This window comes from Chiroxiphia lanceolata, chromosome 8 (assembly GCF_009829145.1).
Source record: "Chiroxiphia lanceolata isolate bChiLan1 chromosome 8, bChiLan1.pri, whole genome shotgun sequence".
Classification (NCBI taxonomy): Eukaryota; Metazoa; Chordata; class Aves; order Passeriformes; family Pipridae; genus Chiroxiphia; species Chiroxiphia lanceolata.
This window is the reverse complement of record NC_045644.1, coordinates 31,764,142-31,783,412: the sequence shown is the minus strand read 5'-3', so window position 1 is coordinate 31,783,412 and position 19,271 is coordinate 31,764,142. Positions and strand designations below refer to the sequence as shown.

Here is a 19,271-nt window from a genome sequence, read left to right as displayed (position 1 = left end):
CACAGTGCCTTCCTCAAAGAGAGATGGGGATATCTGTTTCTTTGAAGAAGCACTTTTGAAACAAAAGGGATTCCCCTATGCCTCTGACAATTTCTTTCCCACCACACATGTACAGAGCCATCAGGCTGATGGGCCTCCTTCCATTTGTCAGATTTTTCAGAATAACTGGATTTCAGGATCTCCCCCTGGATGTGCCCTGTCTCTTTGGGTTGCCTCTGGGGAATGCCTGACAGGAGCTGTGGGCAAGGCAGTGGATGAAGGAGGGCTTTGATAAGTGGGGCTGAAGGAACCTCATTCAGAGAGCTGGGAGGCTCAGGACGGAAATCTTGGAGAAGGTGTAAACTAAATTAAAACCTTCTCCTGTCGCCTTTCCCCCTTTTGTGTCTATTTGGATTTTGCCTTCTCGAGGTCCTCTGTGACCTTTCCTTTATAATTACATGTGGTCAGCAATCTTAACCAAAAGAGCGAGTCATTAAAATGGGCACGAAACTTGCAATTACAATGCCTTGGCATGGGAATTTTGTCTCTGAAAGAACTTCAGCACAGCTTAGAAATCAGCAACCACAGTTTGGCACTTTTCTTGGCTACCAGAGCAACTGATAGAATTTGAAATCAGTCAGATTTGCAGGGAAGAAAGAACTGGTGAGTTAAAAAACAAGAACACAACCAAGACCATGTCTGAATAAATTTCCAGTCGTCTGTACATAGACCATTTATTGAGAAAGATAAGAAAAACTAAATTTTCATAATCCTGATTACATGCAGAGGATTGACCCAGATGCATGATTTTAGCTGTATGTATTATATTTAAACACAATGTATGCCTTCACATGTGTTTACTGAAGAGAGGAACCACAGCCATTTAAATTAAATGCATTTTTAAATATTGCTGTTTAAAAAAGAAACTATTAGATTTCTGCATACTAAGAAGTAATGTAGATGATTGTGGTGCTTTAGAATTAATTAGATCTCTTATTTTAGATTTAGAATCAAGAAGATATTTTCTCATTGCTTGCAGAATAAAATAGCTAAATCCTCTGCTTAGATCTGAAAGTAGTTTTGCCCACAGCAATCAAACTAATATTTTCTTTATAGCTCATTCTCTCTGTAAGCTTTATGCTGATTTCATTAGGCTTTAGATCAGGTTCCAAGTAACTAATTATATTTAGAGTGTGATTTCTTTGCTTAGAACAACTAATTTAGGTAAAGGAGTTGGTGGGAATGGTGAAAGGCTAGGTAGTATTCCTTTGCATTACTTTGTCCAGGTGCAAGATACCAGGAAAACTCTATTTGTCTTTGTGTTTATAAGCCCTCAGTATTAAGCTGAGCAGCAACTTCCCTGTTTTCAGTATTTTGTGAGAGCATAATGATATACTGACTTTTTCCTTTGAATTGACTAGGGCTGATTTATTTCTGCCAGCAAAAATGGAGGTCAAAAAGAACTGGCTGTTTAAAAGTGAGGAGAAATCAGACTTGAGTAGGTGAGGATTTCCATGTTTTTCACTCATGTTCCTTTGCCCGAAGTCTCTTCCTAACATTACTTAATATGTTTTCTTTCCTACAACTCTACTGTAAAGCCACCACCCTCCCTTTCATTACTTTCTCACCCTTGCCATAAATTCCCTCTCCCTTATAACCCACAGGCCTGCCCCTATTTCCTCAACTCAGACCTGTTGCTCCACTCACACTCATCTTTGAAAGGACTGGCACTGCATCATTGCCTCTGTTACTGCCTTCCTAAATGCTGCCACTGGCAGCTGAATAATGCTTCTCTCAGCTGGCCCTATCCACAAACATAAAAGACCCTTCAGCTTTAGTTTCTGGGATTTAAAAAGCTTGGACAAAAGTAGGTTTGTTTAGCAGCTTTACTTTGCTAATGGGTATGAAGGTTCTGTTCTTGTATTGCTAGCGCTGATTTCTTTCTCTTTTTCCAAACTGGCTCTCTTATCCTAACTCCACAGCTGTGTTTCTCTGGACAGAACATTATTCCCTTCCTTGCCCATACAAACTGCCTCTTCATCAAAATCCAGTGAACATCACATATCCTGAGTACTCAGTCAAAAATTTTCTGGATTCTTTTGTTTTTCCCCTCTGAGACTGTACCGCAAAGAAATAGGCCCATTTGGAGTTGACTTTCTGACAAGAGGTCTGGTATTTGACACAATGCTGTAGACTACAAGGCTATGTTGGGTTGTTAAAAGCTGGATCTTGTTTTTAGCAGAGGATTCTAGTGGAAGCCAGCAGAGTTTTGGAGGCCTGAGACATAACATCATGCTCTGTGATCTAAAATTTACTGAGGACCTTGAGTTACCTCTTTTTTTCTTCTTGGTATGTTTCCATTCCTGAGAAAAGCAAGAGCTGCAAGACTGACTTATATTATACTCATTCAATTAATCAAGTGAGAGTGAATCAAACCTTTCCAGGCAATTTTGTTTGAAGTGTCTGCACTCTTCTCTGCATCGCATGAGGTGCCAACACCAGTAGGAGTTTGCCTGAGGTAAGAACTGTGGGTTTGGATGTATTCTTCCATTTTTATTAGGTCTTACACTCACAGGAATTTTGTGCTTTTTAATCTTGTAACTGTACAAAACTTATCTGGGTATGGAGGAAGATAACTTAGTGATTTGCTTTAATTATTCTCATAACTGTTCACATTCGGTTTTATGAACTAATCACACTTAAAAAATTCCAAACCCACTTTTATAGCAAGAAGGTGTTTAACTGAAATCCTTGTGCCATTGGTCTAACCAGTAAGAAACCAACTGAGCTACCAAGTACTCAGTGCTTCTTTCCAGTTGTTCCTTAATTTAATTGTATGCATTTAAGCATTTTAATTTTCTTTTCTGCCTTTATTATCCGTATGCTTTCCCTTGAAATACTTTATATGGAATGACTTCTAGCAAAAAGCAAGTTGTCAAAAAAAATCAAAAATTCCAGCTAAGCACGTTAAATATTTATTGCTCTTAATATTCAGAATATAGCTGCAGAGTTGAGTAGTATTTATTTGGAGTGCACTGGTATTGTGATTTCCCATGCTGGTAACCATGTCCACCTAATGCAGAACTTTACACGCCTTATAATCTTTCAAAATAAGAAAAGGGATTGAAAATGAGACCAGGACATGAAGAAGCAAAGAGACTTTGGAAAGATATCATGGCAAGTAGTATGCAATGCACTCATTTTTGAATACAATTAATTATGCAGTTAAGCAGGACTTGTACACTACTTCACATGCTCAAAATAAGATCCAGTAACATCTGATATCTTGGCATCAGAGTCTATCAAAAAGATAGTCATATGACAAGACTGTCTTAATGTCTGTTTATAAGGTACAAACGAAAGAAGAGACCAGTTTTGTCTGTCCCATGGGACTGATTTCTATGCAAGCGTAGTTATAGGTTATAAGACTGAATGTTTAGAATTAGCACCTCAGAATGTCTGTTTCTAGGAGTTCTAAATTCTTTGGAATAAGTTTCTTTCAGAACAGGTCGAATTGTTTTGTTGCAGTCTTTTAGCTCGTACTTCCTCCACTATTGGTTTTCAGGATTCATTGTTTAGCTTCTGAAGGGTCATCTGCTCTCATAAGATGGAAGTTTTCTCTGGGTAAATAACTTGTTTGTTATAAAGAGGAATAACACTCAAAATTATAGGATGAATCTTTCAGTTATAGGAGGGAGGAGAGGGCGAGATGGATGTCTAAGGCAGACAGAGGACAACATAAGCATGTCCCATCTGAAATTTCACTAGAACAGGAAATGTAGTTAGATGAATACAGTTAACTCTCTTTCAGTTTCAAACACAGCAGTAAAAACTGGTTCAGTGTTTTATTTCCTTGTTGCCACTTAAAATGCAGTATAGAATTATTGCTAAATATGAGTTCCAAATTTTCAGATGAACACATTAATTACTAACTTAAAGCTGAAAACAAAGGTGCTGTCTGCAGCAGTAGAGGCACATTCTCTGGTGTTCCAGAATGAAACCATCTTACATTTGCAGATCAAGGCTGTGAGCAGTAACCCCCATCTATCTCCCTGCCCACCTTCTGCAAAGTAACAATAGTGTAATTTGGGTAAAAATGAACAGACCGAGAGTATTCCATGTACACCCTGCTGCTCAGGGCATAGCAAGGTTTTAAATAAACTGGGCTAATTTTTCCCAGCTTACATTTCTTTTCACTACCCAGGCCGTCATCTTTTGGGAAAGGCCCTTGTGTAGAGTATATGTTAATCAATACCTTTTAAAGAATGAGACAACTTGCAGCAGAAGAAAACAAAACATTCATATCAGTTACAGACAGTGGAATACTTTTGATAGATATAATATTCAGCCTTTGGCTGGAAGGCAATTTTGAAAGAACCAACTAGTTAAACTTGAGATACTTCTATTTCCTCATAAGATTTACTTCTCTTCCTTAATCTGTAACTCTCCATAGTGAGTTTCTCTAACCATCAATATGACAGTACAGCAATATTGCCTCATCAGTCATGATTTACTTAATGTTTTCTGAATTTAGTAATATTTGATTAAAATTTAATGTGAACATATCATATCATGCCACATATATTATTGCATCCATTAATCAGGTAACCATAATAATGAAATGTCGGAAGATTGGATGAAAAAGGAGCTGAAGTCTTTGATATATGTTTGGCATGGTTTTGTGAGTGATTAACGAAAAGATACCCAGTCAATTGTGTAAAGCTTCATTAATATACATTTACAATCATCTATGTACTGTATCATCAGATATTTTTAACCTTAGTTAAACTTGATTTTTTAATTTACTGAACGACACTAAATATTAATAATCCTGAAAAATATATAGTATTCTATTAACTCTCATAATGCCAGAATGATTCATAGCATGTCTTCATGCTTTTGTAGCAAACTACGTACTAAAAATATTGTCAGAGTTAATGGATCAGTTTTGTTAAAAGTGGAATAACAAATGCTTTATGCATGGCTCTATAAACCTCAAATTACACAATTGTATTAAAATAAATGTAAGTCAGTATTTCCATCTACTTTTTTAGTATGCAAAGGTAACATATGATCTAATCTAGCAAAGCATCTACTCCAGTTTGGTAGAGGAGATATTGAAAACAGTAAAACTTCAGTTCATTCTCATAAATATTTTATTAAACATATAAAGACTTTCTAGATGAAAAAACCCCCAAACAAACCAAAGTTGAAATCCTTGGGCTTTAGCTCACAAAGCAAGATAAGGACATGTGCTCCAGGTAAACTCTGAGAGATTTGTCATTGTTTTCTTGGTATTCATGGCAAGAAACAACTAAGGCACTGATCCCACAGCCTGGATCTGTGTAGGAAATTCTGTACTGTGCCATGGATCTTAGTGGGGCTGTTCATAGTGGCAGGAGTGCACATGTGGCCCTTCAGTCATGTGTGTCCTTGCTTTCAGGGCTGGACACAGCACAGATCGGAACACATGTGCTTCATTGGTACTATCCTCAATGTTCCCAGTGACTGGTGGTGTGTGTACCACTCGATGTACGTGGCACAGAGAACACGTGCAGTGTGTCCTGGGGGCGCAGGGTGAAAAGCTGCAGCTTTTGTACATCTGTTATTGACCTCGTATTTTCTCTTGCTTTTGGTGAGAATTAAATTTATTTAGTTTTCATTTATTGATTACAGTGAATGAGGGAGAACACTATGATTTTGCTTCACTGCAGCTGGGTAAGTACATTTTTACACTACAACAACTCCAAAAACCAGATCTCTTCAAAATAATTTCAGAACAGAGGTGCCATGTGTTTTTTAACATGGCTTGTGATTTTGAAGTGTATTTGGTTGGAAGCTGTACTAATCCCTAAACTGAATTATTACCACTTTGGAAGGCTGCTTGGAGATCATTGTTGTGTGAGGTTAAGCACTGTGCAGCATATTGGCATCCAATCTATATTTTTATTCCACAGGGTCTTGTCTTCAGGTTATTCAAGGATGCTTTTTCAGTAGTGTCCAGTGGGTCAAAGCTGATAGTAGTCCTAGGGTACTTGAGTTACACCTTAGTTCTGAGCAAGGTGGATGAGCATGCCCATCAATCTGCTGATAAAGAGCATTACAAACAGGCCAGGATCTATGACTCTTCTAAACTCAATACCGCCAAAATAAGTCTATGCAGCTCCATCTGGTACCTATTCTGCTAAGAAAGGTGAAACTATGGATTGAGGGAAAAATGATGAAGCTAGTTACTGCAAATTTGGTACAAATTGTAATTGTATTTGTAAACAAGGAGCCTACTTGCTTGGAGATTGACAGAGACCTAAGTAAAACAATGATTATTCCACCTGCAAATAAAACGATCCACCTGCACTGACAACATTTTGAATACATTCTTTATACAACAACTTGATGTGAGTGCACAAATTCTATATTGTGTAGAACCACTGATTTTAGACCTTTCAGTTCACATACTACTTTTGGCACAGAGAGGTCTTGGTGTACATCTCGAGAGTGCAGACTGGGGATGAAGAAAAACACATTGTGTACTTTCTTTACGTAGCTGAGAGAAAGAATTAAGAAAACACGGGGTGCAGAGTTCTTTCCTGTGCTTAGGTGGACTTTTGAAAACAAATTTGCTTCTGAGCTCCTGTCAGTTAGACTAACCATAACTCATTTTCTGTGGCTGTTAATCCTGCCTGTGAGGGGGTAGGGATAGTAATTTTCTTTGTAGCTGAAGGCAGGAACAGCATCATAACAAATAATGACTTTAGGATAAGCCTAAATGGATGAACCGCAATTGCAGTTGTCCTTCAAAATTAAGAACGAGAGGACAAAAAATGCAGAAAATATGATCTAAACTAATGTTACTTTCAGCTTTTGTGAGTGCTTTCTAGCCTAGGACCTGTAAAGGCTTGCAAATGCTAAGGCAATGGATGTTGTAACTTCTATGTTAAACAGTTATTTATTCACATTTTTACAGATGGAGAAATCAGAAGTACAGGATAGAAGTCCTGTCTCTTGTACAGCAAGTAGGAACAGAACAGGTGGTTGTACTCCAGAGCCTTGTGCTGTGACTTTTACACACTGCAATTCATCACTATAATAGCACTTTGAATTTAACATACATTCCCAACCTTTTCTGTGAAGCAAGCTCTTTTTCTTCATAAGCACAGATTTCAGATAGGAGAAAACCCATCAGAGATTTGGTGACTTTCAACAGTGTTTCCCCTTTTCGTCTTTAATTATAACTGGTCAAATGGTGTCAAGTATAGGTATGGAAAGCCATGGATGGGAACTCCTAGGAGTCTACAGAAAGATTCTATTTTGGTAGGTTTTTTTGATGTAAGGGATGAGAAGATGTTGTCTTTGGGAATGTGACAATTGTTGCAGAGCATAAAGTTATTTCCTCCTAGTAGCATCTGTTTTTCAGGAGAGAAAAATGCTGAGATTATGCTACAGCCTGGAGCTCTAGAATGTTGATGAGATAGAAGGAGTCCAAATAAATTAACTGTCGTCAGGCTCTGATTCCAGTGACTGGGATTTTAAGTGACTGGGAAAGATGGTCTTATGTAGTTGGAAAATTGTAGCCAGTTTTGGCAAGAAGGAAAGTGAGCAGATTAGAGCCTGTTTCTCATGTCATTGAAGTGTTTGAGAACTTGCCTTCTGTTGAGATGGAAGAGAACTTTCTGCAAAACTAAAAGTGTTTGTTACATCTATCTAAAATGTGTGGCCGTATTCTTGATGTAAGAAGCTTTGCATGGCTTCAATCTGCTCTTCTGGGGTAGGGAGGTCTGCCTTTAACAGTCAGAGGGGGTTTCTTTCAGGAATGAACTCTGACTTTTCCTTGGTTTTTTTGTTGCTGAGTTATGTAAATATTGGTGTGGGGCTTGAGGAAAAAGAGGAAAATGTGAATTTGCGGGTGCTGATGTCTTTGTCCTTTCTCTCTGCAGCCGTTTCTGATACAACAAATGAAATGTTGCAAATACTTTGTTATTCCTTAACATTATGGGTGCAAAAAAGGGAGGGGGGATTGTCTATGGCCAAGTTGATAATTATTTGCTCATGTTCATGCTTCTGTATATTTGTATTCAGATGCAATGTCTCTCTGGTGGGCTTGTGAGAATGATTGGGAAATACCTCTTACACTAAGATCTGGATATGCAGATGGACTTTGTTCAGTTTAGAGTTTCCATTTTTATAGACTTGGACATTATGGTTTTCTGGATGGTGTTGGAGAACCTAATGGTGGTTTAAGCATGGGTGATTTGCTCTCCTCACCCTTGCAGCTCGCTGGGAGAGGAGCTGCATGCAGCACAGGTCCTTGTGTACAGCACAGGTAGGGCTTTAGGTAGGTACTGTAGGGCTTTAGTTCAGTTATTTGGAAATGTGGGTGCTGCTGTGAGTAAATCAGGGAGACCAAGGTGATGGAAGGTTGCTTAGCAGAGAGCGATTTGTTGGGAGAACTTGTGGATAACGATTCATGCCACACACCCAGAGCGAGCCATTGAGAAATTCCTCTCTTCTGTAGAAACACAGGCATGCAGCAGAGGTTCTTTTGTGCAGCACTGAGCTGAGTAACAGTACCTGAGATTTCAAATGACAAAGGAATCTTGCTGTCAGACTCTCTCTGCTGAGCTGCTGATACAAAGGGCTGTGGGAGGCGAGAAGGAACACCAAAGCGTCTCCAATTGTTATCAGATAGCTGTTCACAGAAAGGTCTTCCCAGAGTTTGCTGCATAGAAAGCACAACCCACACATGATTGTTGTTCAGTCTCAGTTTAAGAGGCTTGTTTTTCACAGATGTGCTTTTCCTGTTTGGCGTTTATAACTGAGGATTGTTGTTAGTTGAAGAAAAGTGTCATCCAGCTATGAACTGAGATTTTCAGCTGATTCATGAACACCTTTGTTAACTACAGCATAAAAAGGAATATGGCTGAGTGTGAAATGTAGGTTAAGCTGTATTTCTACACCAGTATATTATACTACTCTGGAAGGGCGAAAAATAAATCTTAATTAACAGCTATGCAAAAATTTCCTACCTATCTTTATCTCAAAATTAGTAAAGCAATTAGAAGATGGAGGTAATTGCTACGTGTTAACCTCTCTTATTCATATGGAGCCTATATAGAGAGAGATCTGTATATATACGGATTTTAAAATAATTAACCAAAATTGCTGTACATGGCAAGTAAAGTAAGCAATCAGTATGTTTGAGTAAGGCTTTCATGTCAGAAAATTGGCCAGATATGCCAAGAAAGGGTGGTAAAACTTGGGAGAAGGGGAGGAAATTAATTATCTTAGAATAGTGGGACCAGAGCCACTCATGTCTGTGTAACAGATAATTTGTGGAGCTTACAGTAATGTGGATCTTGGAAGTTTTGATATCTAAGTTAATGCTACAGCCAAGTAGCATGATCACAGATAAGCAGCTGTTTATTGTTGTTCCAAGGAATAATGATCAGATGAGTGTTATTTCTGCCCAAGTTTTCTTCAGTATATGTGGATCATCTCATGTCTAGCTTTAGTAAAAGCATCTAGATAAAAAAAAAATAATAAAAATGCTTTAAAAAAGTAATTTAAAAATAGTTCTTCATACAAAAGTGCAACTGTGAAAACATTTCTGAATTGAAAAAGCAGCTTCCTTTTGGCAGTTGGATTAAATGTGCCCTCTGACAGTCCCAGTCACATCTGTATCTGGCTGGGTACTCCATGTCTAGGAATTTCTGGAACAACATTAGGCATTAATCTAACCACTCTTCAGAAGGCTCTCCTTGCTTAGGCTTCCTTAGATCACAATGAGTTTTTAAAAGGCAAAGATATCTTTTTAACACATGAAAGTTATCCTAAAAATTGATAAATGCAAAGAAAAATGCTCATAATTCAAACAAAAAGGCCAGATAACAGCATTTGCCAATACAACAAACTGAGTGCAATTTTGCAGCAGTGAGAACATAACATATATTCCTTGAAAGTCAGTTTACTAAATTAAGGGTAAAAGAATTTTTCTAAATTATCTAATTGTCTTTTCATGCTCAAGGTTTTCTATTATTTTTTACAAGATTCTTTTTAAACTTCTGATCAAGGATCAAAATTTTCTGGTAGGTGAGCATTGTCAAAACATTGGAGAGAAACATCCAAATGGGAATCATATTTATTCACTTTGTAAATCACAGCTGTATTTAACACTGAGTGTTCTGGTATTCTTGGAAGTCTTCCTTTTCAGTGAATTTAGCACTGAAAAGCCAGCAAATCAGTTTTAGTGGCATTGATGTGATACGTGTTCAGTTGGAAAGAATGAGTGGAAGAGGGAAGAGACATCTGGATGGTGTCACTTCTGCAAAGAAAATATGTACACCCCATCATATGGTAGAATGAAGCACCAGAGCGACTTTTCTGATGCCATGCAAATTGTCCTCAGCGCATCCAATTTCTGTTCTGAGACATGATTTTTAAGATCTCTTCACTACTAGATCCAGACATTCCACATGAGCTGCTCTCCTTCAAGGCTCTGAAGATGACTTGGCTTAGGCTGAGCTTTACAGGGGCAGGGGCTGTAAAACCTTCCTGGCAGCTGCCCACAGACCTCCTGCCCATCCTGGAGAAGAAGGGCACTGGCAGTGCATCTCTAGCTCCAGTCAGCCCTCCCATTACTCAGAGTGAGGTACAGCTGCTATGCTTCCTTCCCAAATGCCCCTGGGATGTGTCAGGGTCTCGTGCTGGTGTAGTGTAAGGAAACAGTCCAGGTGTGCCCACAAGCCAGGATGGCAGTGGGACGACTCACCCTCAGAACAAAACAGGAGAACTGTCTTGGCATTAGCTTTTCTCACAAGGACTTTCCCAAATGTGCAGGGCAACGGGGGGCCCCAAAACAGCCTGTCTCCTCATCCCTTTCCAAAGCCACCTCCTCCAAGAATCACCTCATAATGGGGACTGATTGCCTGTTTGATCTCGGGGAGCCTCACACCGAACTGTGCAGATGCCTCAGGGCCACCACAGCAGCACTTGTGACAGGGGGTATTGATGCACACCCAGATTCCAGTGTCTGCTCTGTAGTTAAACACCTTAAATAACCCTTGGAAATTATTCTGGCTGTATTCAAAAGTGGTAGCTTAGCAACTGATTTTTTCTTTTTTTTTTTTTACCCAAACAGTAAAGGAACTGAGTTCTAATCCTCTTGAGGGTGCTGTTTATTAAAATTTCCATCATGGAAATTAGAGAGGATCTTCCTCTTTCCCAAAACAAGTCTGAATTAGCTGCAACAGAAATATTTCCTTTAGCTGAGGTGATAGAAATAGATATTGACAAAGGAATTTTTCTTTTTTCCAGAAAACTGGAAAATATATGAGGTTTGTCAGTGTATATGTTAAATAGTAGATTTATAAAATGAGGTTAGATAAGAGAGGACATAGGCTATTCGAATGCTCCATATAATGGGTCAAGAACCCATAATGAGAATTAGGGTGCCTTGTAAATGTGTTGGGGTTACATCATCAAGATTAAATGGGATTGCCCGATCAGCACTGTGGTGACAAGGAGTTGATGTTCTTACACCCACTCTGGACTGTCCTTTCCTGTGGTTGGTGAGGGTTGCATTCCATGGGAAGTGATCTGCTTGTGGGACATGTTACAGGAGTAGGACAACTAAATGAAGATTAATTGGCAATTTAGATTTGACCATCTTAGGTGCCCATCTTAGAAAAAGACAATTATACAGATTTCTTTTTTTCCTGCTAAAGGTGTATGTTCTCTCTTGCTCTTTCTAATATTGTGTTTTGTTAATATAAAGCATGTTTGCACAGTGTAGGCATTTAAGTCTCAGTCCATTAAAGAACGTCATCCTGTAAGAGAATCCTTGAGTTCAAAAATGCTTCTGGCTTTGGGGTAAGTACACACAAAACTACAAGTAAAGCTGTCTGTGCTTTACTATGCTGCACCCTGAAATGCTTCCTGTGCAGACAAATATGTACTTGGCTGTGTGTCTTGAAATTTGTTGTTTCACATCTGAATTTATGATATTGAGTCACTTTCATTATATCTGCAAGGTATTTAAAATGTATTCTGTTAATGATACCTTTAATATCTGAGACATGAAAAACAAATAAAAGTCCTTGTGTATTTTTTGTATATGTTTCAGACTTCAGTGATCCTGGAATGGCACACCTTTGTCAGTTAATCACTGGTTTTAATATCCACCTTTTTTTCTATGGTGTGTTACTGGTGTTCCCTTTTGCAGACATTATCCTATATCATTCACATTAGTCACTGTATCAAAAATGTGCACTGTACCCATTGGCAATAGGTTACTCAGACACTGCTTTAGGAAAGGAAATGCCAGAATGGAAGAAGAGAGAGAAAGATGTAGTGACAACAGAGATCCAAATGCTCGGTGGTCTCCACTTTAAATGGAGATAATTGTATTAATCATATCTAAATGTAAATATGCCAAATATCAGTGGTATGCTCCAGCTGAGCAGAGTGTCCTTTTTATTGTGTGACCTGGTAAATGACCCACTACAGGTCAAAACAGAAGACACATGAAGGGCCTGCATTAGTCGGTGCTTAACTTTAGGAGCTTATATCGTTACTAATGTTGCTATGAATTCTCAAAAATAACGTTGAAGCTCCTTAGTGTTTCAAGCCCACGCTGCTTAACTAGCCCCTTGCAAGCCCATGCCCAGGGAAAAATTATTCTAAATCTCCCATGTCCAAATTCCAGATTTGAGTGGAAAGAATTACAAAATTGCATGCAAATGTTTTGGATTAAAACAGATTTTTACGGTGAAACCTTACAATTATTATAAAGTATCATAAACTAAGGCATTATTTTAAACTAGTTTGCAGCAGAAGTTATGCGCTGGCTTGTGCTTCAGAATCAGAAAATGAATCAAGGGTCACGGTTTCTGATGGGCTTTGCTGTTAAGAGCTGAAGGGACCATGTTCCATTTGGATTGGAGAGAAGCTGTTATAGGATACCATCACTTGGAAAGCAGGGTGAAAGACAGTCACTGAAACACCCACCACTCAGCAGGACAATGATGCTGGCTGTATATCCCAAAGATGGAAGAAGAGAATTATCTCCTCTCTCCCTTGGCAGTGGTTTGTGCTGGTTACCTGGAACAGGTCCTTCCATTTGAATATCTCCATAACCACATACTAGATGAGAGCACAAGATTAAACCAGAAATCTTGTTCTTCCATCTCAAATCTGTCATCTACACAGCTTGTCTTTGTAACACAAGCATAAGTGAAATTTTGTAAATGCTTTTCATTTCAATAATTAGAAGTTAGTCTAAGTGAGGGAAGGCATTTTTAGTAGCTATTTTGGTTTTTAAGGCTGGAAAGGGGAAGAGAGGAATATGCCAGAGGCCAAATGAGTGGAATTTTTGTGTGAGTAAAAGAGACATGAAGGATTTGATGGTTCAGCCTTATGGACATTACAAAACATGGGCCAGGTACTTGTATCAGATGCAAAAAGCATTAACTCAGTGTAGATCAAGTAATATTTAAAGGGGAGGTGATGTAGTGTGTGACAGAGAACCCCATCCTTCTCTAAAATGTTTGAACTTCAGAAGAATGCATTAAACTGTTACACACAGTTAGAGAGCAGAGTGAACCCCATTACTGAAAAGTACCTTGGCTGTCTATCCCAGCAATGATGTAAGTCAGGCTTGGATTTACCATAGAAATACCGCTTAAGAAAACCATGTGTAATTTAATAAAAATGTTTCATCTAAAATCACACACTGGATTAAAAAAGGAAAGGATTATGCCCTTGAAGAGGCTGTGAAGAACAGAAAACTTCACAAATTCTTGTGTTTAACATTACTTTTTAATATCCTTGCATTAAAAATGAATGATTACTTTTTAATATTACTTGTAGCCAACTATCCCCTACTGTATAGATAAATTTCTTGTATGATTTTATTATATGCTTTATTATATGCTCAATAATAGTACCTATAAGCTCAGATTTCTTTTGAATATAAATGACTGGAAACAATATCTACCCTAAAGCATCTTTAATGTCATTATAGATGGGTAGGAGTAAATTAAGCGGTATTTAGCCACCAAAGTCTTTAATTTCATTGCATTTGAGTAGGAGTTAGACATTATGAGGTCCAATTAAAAAAGTCACTAATGTTTTTACATCTGAGTAGGAGTAAATTAAACAAAATCACTCCTGAGCTGCTAATATCATTTTAATTGAATGTCATTCAGTTTCTAACTGCTGTTACAACACAGTAGATAATGAGTCAAGCTCAACAAATCATCTGAGCTCCAGGTACCATGGCTGCTAGGGGTAGAGGTAGAGTTTAGGGATGGAGAGGGAAGCTGTTGGAAGTTGGGAAGCTGACAGGAATGATAGCAGACCTGACATCTCTTGGTTGATGAGACCTATGTTCATCTAAAAATATCACCCTAACAAGAGTTAATCTAGCAAGGCTGCAAGCCAGGTCATTATTTCTAGTGTTCAGACATAAAAAAAAAAAAAGGCATTTATCCAGAAGATGCGATTTAGAGAGTGAATGCTAGAAAAGCTAATTCCATTTATTCACGCCTCGTGAATAATTCATTGTTTGATTTAATGTTAATCTTGATGATGAGACAACGGTGAAACAATACTAGACAATATATAGACTTAAATATGAGAAAATAAAAAATCATATCCTATCACAAGCATTATTATTTTTTGATCTATAACAGATAATATTGCATTGTCCTCATACCTGGAAATCTTTTCACTCTGGTAAATAGCAGGTTTAAGACAAGCTTTGGCACTTTGTATACAGACTGTTAAAGAGAGCAGAGTAAAAAATACCCTTCACTGTAACTCAAATCACTATAAAACAATAGATATTTTCCCCTAACATCAGTTCAAGTGGTTACACAATGCTAGGCTTCCATCAGGAAAAACTGTAGGGTTTTAAACCTGTTACCAGTTTGTGAGCATCAGATCCATTTTGATGTTGCTGTATGTGTACATGTTTAACTACTGAGAGCAAATATTCCTTTGTGTGTAAGACCCAAGAGAGCAGGGTTTTCTGACTGAAGCTCAGTGCCTTGTTCCAAACTCAAGGCTTCACAAGCAGTCACACCTGTGAGTACAGTCACACACTGTCGTAGGCCTGTGTGAGTCCTGTGTCTCCTGTCTCTGCAGGAAACAATGAGGGCAAAGAGGCCTTTGTGGCCTATGTGTCCACAGGGATCTGGTGCTTCTTCTTGCTCATGTTCAGGAAGCCCCATCAACTATCTCTTGGCCAGGTACTCGAAATGATATAAAGGGAAATTAGCAGTTCTGACTGTTCCTTTCTTATATATGGGAAAACTAAGGAAATTCACTTTAGCAGATACCACAGACCTGCCTTTTCTCTTATTTCTCTGCCCCTTCAAAAAATCTGAGCATTTTGTTCTTCCTCCAGGGGTAGGGAGAAAGTCAGTTCTGCTGGACAGGGGAAGAACTGCAGAACTGCGAAATGTCTTTCCTAGGAGCCTGAGGATACCCTGTGATAAAGGGGTGGGTTCCATGTGGCCAGAGCAGCTTCCTTTTTTTCAGGGCTTCTCCTGCAGCCTCTGTCTCCCCCTAAGATAGTGGGATGTGCTAAGGCACCACAGAGTTGTCACAGGAGAGAGAGAAATCTTGTGCCTTTCCAGGATGGAGTACATTCTATTCTCCATCCTGAAGATTAGCCAGGGCACTGCTAGGTAGATTTGAGGTTTATTTCATCAATGTGCTTTTGGCCATACATCATACCACAGTGTTTGCAGGGAGCTGTCTGTGCTGCTCTTCTGGTAACGAGAACATTGTGTTGGATGTTCACCTGGAAGGACAGGTTTCTCAGCACCAAGGACACGGTCTTTTCCACTGCTTCAAATATTATGCTTTGACAAAAATAACTATTGTCAAACTCTGGTTCTTCCTAGGTATTTCTCCAATTTAATTGTGAGATTCTCCATTGGCTCTTTCAATTACAACCCGCTATGTGTCACTGTAATTCTGCTATTTTAAATGGATGTCCGATGAGACATTCCGGACAACTTGAAATAACTGGGTGAACTAAAATTAACTGTCAGTGGATGTAAAGAGGGAGGCAATCCACTAGAGTCTGGTGAACCTTTCAGATGAAAGACTGGAGTTTGGGTTAGTTAGAGAAGGAAGACAGGAGGTAAAATTTTTCATTTAGGTAGGTTTTACTTTTAGAACTGATTTTCAAATGAGCAAATACAAGCAGAAATTCCTGCTCAGGATTCAAGTCTGACTACTTTTTGCATTTACCTTCCATGATGTGGAAGAAGCCCCAGTGTGAGTTTTGGTTTAGTATTCCCAGCAGTCAAGAGAGCAAGCTCTGTGAGTTAAGCCTTAAAGCCTTTACGGAGGGTGTGTGAAGAAAAGTTTGAGATTGAGCGTGGGCTGAACTTTCTGTGTAGATGCATTGTTGCAAACATGCTCTGGGACATATGGAATTATATTGTTACTTGGGGGAACAGTGATTAAATGTTTTGACATAGCCTTTTGTCTTTTCTGTGTGAATTGCACTTGAACATGTTACAGCTTGTGTTAACTAATGCATTACACAGGTTGGTTGTGTCTTCTGTCTGTGAAGTTCCAGTGATAGCACTGCAAAAATAATTACTAACAAAACTCTTACAGTATCTACTTGGGGAACGCTAATGAATCCTGAGAAACTTAATGACTTCTGTCATGTTAAGATTTACTTAAATAGGTAGGATTTTAGTTATTGAAATGCAGGGATACAGATTTCACTTTGGAATACTGCTTAATGCCATGTCTGTGCCTAAGCAGCAATTTGTGAAACATTTTGCATCTGCACACAAAGTTGTTCCTGTTGATCTCAGTGTCTGTCAACCATAGAACAACAAAACTTCTTCAAGAGGTCTAAGGACTACTAACTCAGTATTAAAATATTAGACCTGGATCTTATTTCTTGAAAAAAGAGAAATAGTCTCAATGTAGTCTTCAGTTGCCATTTTTCTCATTCTTCCATTGCACTTTCAACCTCTCAGAGTCCAAGGGGTTTGTGAATTACATCTAGAAGCACTATAAAATGAGGATGGGTTCCTGGGTAAACAACAAGGATGTATTGCTGGGGTAGAAGACTGCTTGGCTGATATTTCTGCTGGCAAGCAAAGCAGTTTGGTTCAGTAAATAAAGTTGTCATAGTGTAGTAGAGGATAAAGTAATAAATGTTTTCAGCTATTTTTTTCTCCTGGCAATCCTGATTTGAGCACTTCCTTCCTTGAATTGCTTTTGTTGGTCAGGCAAAGTTCCTCAGCTGTTCAAGTCTCCACTCTCTTTGGTTTAGCAGTTGTGTTGGAGGCTTTTATCTTAAACTTAAAAAGGTTGATCAAAACCATCTTTCCTTTCAAATGGGCCAATTTGAATCAAAATGTATGTATTTCTGTGTATATATTTCTCAAAATTTCCTAGTTGTAGGTAGGGGTAGGCATGTCTTATGTAAATTTAGATGACTAATGAACCTGCCTTTGCCTCATGTTGTCTTCTAGTCAAGCACTTAGTTTTCTATCTCAGAAATATTTATATCCTTCATAGCTGAAAAGTCAAGTTTTGTGCAGTGTATGTTAGTTCAGAGCTGAGTTACTCCTTCCCCTGTGACTGGAACGTATAAGTTATTCTCAGCATGTAACACGCAGATACTTCTGAAGCGTGTGGGCACAAAATCAGGTAGAAGAGCTCTTGAAAATGCATCTGGTTTCAAACAAAGAACTTTAAATGTTTTCTGTAACCATAAGTTATGGGATTAGTTTGATGGTAAGAGTTATATTTGCAGTGTGTTCTTAGTTCTTGCTTTGAAGTATGGCAGTAAATGTAAAAATCAAACTCCTCATTGTATTAATCACAGGTGAATCTAGTTTGACCTTTTGCAAATAGCAGTACATTCAGTGCTAGCTGAAGATAGGAATGGTGATCTTGAAAGAGCTGTTTGTTCACAACAGTCATAGAACTGGCTCTTTATGCCCCCCACCCAACCATGGCCTGCAGAAAGCTGAAACAGTGAGGTCCTGGGGACTCTGTGCCTGAGCCACCTCCCCTGTAAACTAATGTGCTGGCTTTGGTGAAGTTATATTCTTTTCAGGGTTTGCACTCTTCTGACAGGTGAAAAAATCATTACAGGTTGTGATATCCATGTCAGCTGCTGCAGGCATTCACTTTGTGTATCTTCCAGAGCACTTCCAGCTGGAGCCACAGGAGGCCAGCCCGACTTTCACCTGGGCAGTCTGAGCGTCTATGTGCTTGTGAAGTGCCTCGGTTACAGAGGTCTCTATATGAAGCACTCAGAGCTGGTACTTTTAAAGAAGAAGGACCACTAACCTCTTTCCCCCCACACTCTGTGGTCCTTGCATCCTGCCTGCTTTGGGCATAGCAGTGCTGCCCGTGACCCGCTGTCCTGGCTGAGTATCCAGGAAGAAGGGATGTTGTGGCTTTGCCTGTTCAAGCAGCTGACAGTTTTAAGTGGGACCTAGTTACATCCTAGATTTGAGCCCACACAGGCAAATTCTCTGCATATGCAGTTGAAGAAAGATGCCCTTGGAGTACAGTTTCTAGCGTTTAAGTCAGATGCTTAAAAGTAGACAGTCTGCGCACATTTTAGTAGCCTTCCTCTGTCTGTATTTTGTATACTAACCTGAAAACCTGGATGATAGGAATCTAATGCTTCCTGAGCCTGGGGGCAAGATTGGCTAGATGATCCACTGCATGGATACTCACACAAATACACTGTGTTGTCTTTCATCGGTTCCACCAGGGAACAACAGGACTGAGGCTTGTGAAGTTTGCTGTCCCTGCATCTCAGCCTTTCCCAGGCATGCAGTCATCAGAAGTGCTGCCCAGATAGGACTGTTTTGCTTGCCATCTCACAGAATGCAGAAAATTAAGGTTTTGCCTATAGTTAGTGTTTCCCTTAGCAGTTATGAGTTTCTGATTGGTTTAGAGAGTTTTATATGACTTAGTGCTGACTTTGGTTTGAATCTCTAAATCTATAGAAAAGAAACAGAAGGTTTTTGTGCTTTTGGTGTACTTTTAAAAGTTGCTTCTTTGTACTCCCTTAGATGAAGCTGCAAAATGACCTTTCAAACTTGAACACAGCAGAGTAGTGCATTCTGAGTACAAGTTAGACTAAACTTTTTAAATCAAAATCAACGTGTATCACAGATTTTAAAAAGAGCTCTTTGGAAAGCGAGTCACAAGCTGGAGTTTCAGATTAGCTTAATGACTTGCACAGTAAAGTACATACCTATACTTGTAGTTATTTTCTCTGATAACATCTCAGC

The 19,271-nt window shown here is 38.9% G+C and overlaps 1 long non-coding RNA gene across 3 annotated transcripts in view; it reads left to right on the top strand.

The window, feature by feature from the left end:
• LOC116789973 overlaps window positions 1–19,271 on the top strand; it is a 69,155-nt gene that overhangs the window by 4,397 nt on the left and 45,487 nt on the right. The window lies entirely within an intron of this gene.